Here is a 5230-nt window from a genome sequence, read left to right on the forward strand (position 1 = left end):
ATATTGACTGTGTCATTCTCCCTGAAGCAAGGCCTAGTTTAACGTGGTGTTTTCAGATGTAGCCACCTTCCCTCACAGCACGCAGAAGGAGTCCAGTCGAAGTCAGGGGCACAGTAGTTCRAGGTGCAAGGTTTGGCCGCCGTTTCGAGCGGCATCGTTCCCCTAGCGAAGCGCGAGCGCCAGTCCCGCGCTCGCTGACGGCAGTGGTGGCGATCGGCGTCCAAACAGTCCCATTACAAACGTTTTTCACCATTCTGCTTAGCAACCGGTGCAGTGTGACCTGTGACGATAGTACCCGGGGATGTGTCATCTAGGGATGAAAACAGTGTTCTATTTTTACTAATTTTAAGCTGAATATTTGTGTGTGTGCTTTGTGCGTGTGCATGCATGCATGCGTTTGTGTGCGCGCGCAGCTGTATCTGTACTCATGACATTACTGCAAAAAGAATGCTGCTTACTCCGAGATTAAATACTACAACTGCGCTGGCAGTTCTGCCATTTTGTGTCATGACCATGCTTTTAACAGGTGAGAGTCTATTACTTTTACGCTGATCTTTTTTCTCTACAATTACCACATGGGGAAAAAATGAGCAGAGAAAAGATTACAGGGCTAGATCTTTTCCTCTGCGGAAGAGGCTCTGGAGGGATGAAGTCATCAAGAAATTCTTTTTATGGAGACATGGAGGTTTGGCCTGTTTCCTGTCTAGAGAAGAAGAGGAAATTCATTCCCTTGCCCCATGCAGGTGTCAGCAGGACAGACGCCTGTTCCCTGCTTCTAAGTCAGCTCTTCCTCTAGCTCCTCGGGACCGTGCGGTGAGCGCACCCTCTGCCATCGCAGAGCGGAGGCAGAGAAGCGCGGCCAAAACCTGCTAGCTCTTTCCTGCAGCTTCTCCCCTGCAATGAGGACGGTGACTATTCCTTCACTCCCACCCTGTCTCGGCCTAGCTCGAGTCCTCCCAAACCTACTGAGGTTGCTTTACATATCTGCCTGAAAGAGGGAGGTTTGGAAACTCTACAACACAGTCAGCCAAAGACTGGATCCTGTATTCTCTCGTGAAAAAAACACAGTTCAGTGAGAGTTTTATCAGATAAAAAAGACATGAAAARGCCCCCAAGAATCCAGAAAGACAAAGTTTTTACCTAGTATTTAAGGACGACTTTCTAGCCAAATATTAATTTTTTAGTGTAAGTTTTGGGATGACAAAAATAGCTTTTTTTCTTTTTAGAAGCCAATACAACTTGGATCTTACCTAAAGAACTAAGGCTTTTCCTAACCTTAAAGGATATCACCTTTCTTGACATCAGTGGATACGAGTTGAGCTGTACCAGTTTCAGCCTAGTATTATTTGCAAAAAAGTTATTTCTGTTGATCTAGGTACTACAAATAAATTACTGTAATAAATCTCAGCATTTTGCTTAATTGATTTCTGTGAATGAACTTAAGTGCCAAAAAGATCAGACCTTGGAAAACTGAAAGCTGCAAAGTTGTGTGCATGCAAGGTTAGTCTGCAAATGCGTTCGGGTTCATTACTCCAACGCATGTTTAGCTGCAGGATGTACTTCTCCTTTCCTTGCAGGCATTTATCTACAGCAGTCTCAACTGGTGTGAGAAGTGATTATTTCACTACTTTACCACATTAAAACAGACTGATAACTATCACTGAAATGTTTATCCTCATAGATCATCCCTGTGGAAAAAAAAATAATAAAAACACTGTACACTTCTGTTTTATGATGGTATCGATAAGGTATTCTGTGCAAAATAGATTATTTCAGAAATCGGTAATGTTTGGTTACTGCTAGAGGCCATTGATTTTGCCTAAGGACCAGGAACAGTGTGGATACTTAATCCACTAACGGTGCACTTTCCCAATTCATGGAAGGAGAATTGAATTAGATTCATTTTTTTTTAAAGAAGAGTTGCAGTCCTTATAAAAMTAACGAGGCAAACATATCAGAAGTTAATAGAAGTTTCATCAGCAGTGAAATTAGTCAATTTGCATACATGACTGACTAAGTGCAATGTTCTTAATTGGTAGCTGCAAAGCAACATCTTAAGTGTATTATGTGGCTACCTAAAATTAAAATGCAGGGGATGTATTAAACAGAAGCTATTAGAAAGCATTTGGTAATCTTAGCTGTGTTTTTAAATCTAAAATGTTATAAATTAATCCCAGTAGATGATTTCTGGGGCTGCACGTGTACCTAGAGTTGCCATTTAGCAAAGCAGAGTGAAGGCAACTAATTTCAGAATTTCTTCCTGCCATTTTGCGTAAGAGGTGTGAAATGTGGTTACATGCAATTCATGTAATTTAAGGGTATGCGCAGYAAGAATTTTTAAGTGATATTTCAGAACACGTGCAAAGAGAGCCTTCTGCTGTACAGGTACGTTAGCTCACTGCTCAGATTATCTAAAGGTGCCAGAGCCGCAGGGACCTACAGCCAAAAGGACCGGTTCGTAGTCTGTGAGAGGTATTATAAAGATTCATTTGTTCACGCGCACATGGTGCTTGCTACGCTCTGTAGCACACAGAGTACTGTGTTGTATCATTATCTTGTCATAATATAAACACCAATTTTTATATCTTTTTGTTGTGGCTTTCAGTACTTTTTTAATTTTTTCATCATTTGTTTTTTGTATACAATGTTTTTCCTCTTAGCAAATCTCTTCATATAGGTTTAATGACTACTTAACAGGGAGCTCACTGAGTTTTACCTATTCAAATTAATAATACAGTATTAAGTTTGGAATGCTATTTAAATTGAAGTTATTATATATGTTGGCCCAATGTAACTCCAATAGTCATTATTTGTCTCAAACCATAGGTGCTGTATAAATTTCCACTATTGGATTTCTGAAGACAAGTCAAACTCTAAAACAAAGTGTGAACTGAAATGCACTAGTTTTTGTTCTAAATGATTACGCTTGAAATCACTGCAGTGCTGTACAAGATACCAAAAAAGAAATGCTAAAAGGCAGTCTACGAGTTCTGCATGTGTATTTTGTTAAAATGAATACGAAATTCACATCACAAGCGATATATAACCTGACAAAAAATGAAAATTTTAGCTTGTTATTGGAGAGAAGGAAGGGGGAGGAGAACAGAAGTGAAATGCTTTTGCAAATTGTATCACTTTACTTTGAACTGTAATGTGTGACTTTTTTTTCCGGTGTGTCAAGAATATTTTATTTTAATATAGAGTTCTTAAAAATACACAAATAGTAGTTTTAACTTGAAATCATGTTAACCTGAAATCATGGCAAGTAGTTTGTCAATAGGCTTCTGCTTAATTCAAATCAGCTAAGCTGCTGAATCAGTAAAAATGTTCATGCACAAAACATAGTAAAGCCCAGTAAACTATTTTTGTAGCAAARCATTATTTGAAAATACCAGTACCACAGAATAAGCATAAAATACAATCCAGAAAATCACTAGATTACTATGAATTATCTCCAACAGGAAAAGAGATATAATAAATATTTAACAATGTTGTATTTTGGTCAGCACCATGTTATTCTGCACAAGAACTAATCAAATGAGGTAAAAAAAAAAGATAAATGTTAGGGCATGATTTCTGTAAATCCTGTACAGTTGATGGACTGTACAGCCTCTTTTAAGACACTTGCAATGTCTTCTAATCGGTTTATAAGAAAAGTAAATTTCCGTATTTTGCTAACAATGGGTGTTTCATTTTTTAATATTGAAAGTGCACAAACTTGCATGTCAGGATGAAAATGTTGTATTTTTAAAACCAATTTAAAGGGAAAAGTTATAAATCATAAATAAATTCACAATGATATAACCCTCAACTTCCTCTAGGATAGGTAGTTTAAAGTGGTTTCAGTGGCAAAGTTGTTATTATCACCATGCTTCTAGAATTTGTGAAATACCCCCAGCATTTGTAAGCACCGGGCTAGGACCAGAAAGGTATGATTATGGTGTCGTGGATAGACTGCGAACGAAGGGCCGGYATCGCTGGGGCCAGAACGGGCTGGATTTGGGTAAGCTGAGATTGCTGCTGGCAGGAGGCGACTTTCCTTTCGTCCACAGAGTTTTTATGCTCCCCAGGCTGAGGTAGCAGCGCTATTAAAGCTCCCTCGTGCGTGTGCTGAGGACCCGAGCGCAGGGGGCAGGAGTGCTAGGAGCGGTGGGAGCAGAGCGGGCAAGCGGGAGGGCCAAGCCGGGCTTCCCGGTCCCTGTCCAGCCTCCTGCCGGGTCCTTGCGTATCTTCCCACACCAAGGTTCAGTTTCTTATGCAGAGAGCTCAGCTCATCTAGGGGTTTTAATCCACAATGGGGTTTATTAAACAAACTGTATTTTCTAGAAAAAATTAACCTYGTCTAAATACGTTAGTAGTGTTAGCCCAAAAGTGTATGGACTTTTTTTTTAATTATTTAAGGAACTGAATTCAATAAAGTTGAAGAAAACAAAACACTTTAATCTGCTCCTCTAGCAGTACAAGGTCTCAGAATGAAATCTACAGTTCCTCCAGAGAGAAGTGTGTGCTTGTAAGAGAAAGCAAGCTGGTACCAAATTTCTATACTCTGACTTTATTATTATAAAAATCACACTTCCGAAGCTGTGCTTAATCTAGAATATAAATTTGCCTAAAATAAAGACTTATTTTTAGTACTGTGTGTTCCCAAAGAATGGCTGCTACTGCAGCAATCTGCATCAGGGACCCATAAATGCCTGCTGCTACTAGCAGATGTGACTGTGACCATGAACAGTAGGATGCAGAAGTAAAAAGCTTTTACACTGTTACAGTTCATCAGCTAAAAATTACATCCATGTCTTTTATTTCAATTTTCTTCTAAAAAAAAAAAAAAAAACACTCCTCAAACCTCTAGCAGTGATAAGCAAAACACTTATACATGAGTGTTTCTTATGTGACAGATGTTCCTCAGTGTTAGGGTTTGTATTAACCAGCTGCAATGCCCATATAAGCCTAGCAACTGCACTCCTCAGATGTTTTTCTTAAAGGCTTGGCTTGGCTAATAGGTAATCGATACCTTCGCACTGAGGTATCACATACATCTATGTCATATTCTGCAGTGAAACAAATGCAACAAGGCATCTGTGGAATAGCAGAGCTTGCAGACATCCTTCCAGAAGTGTCTACGTCTTAATCTGTTGGAATCCACCATAAAATGCCTTATAAATGCGATATGCTATCTAAGCATCCTCTCTGGTTTTCAGACACAGATGCAAAACAACTGCTCCTAGAA

The sequence above is a fragment of the Rhea americana genome, unplaced genomic scaffold (genome assembly GCF_003343005.1).
Source record: "Rhea americana isolate MKP2758 unplaced genomic scaffold, rheAme1 scaffold_30, whole genome shotgun sequence".
In the NCBI taxonomy this organism is placed as follows: domain Eukaryota; kingdom Metazoa; phylum Chordata; class Aves; order Rheiformes; family Rheidae; genus Rhea; species Rhea americana.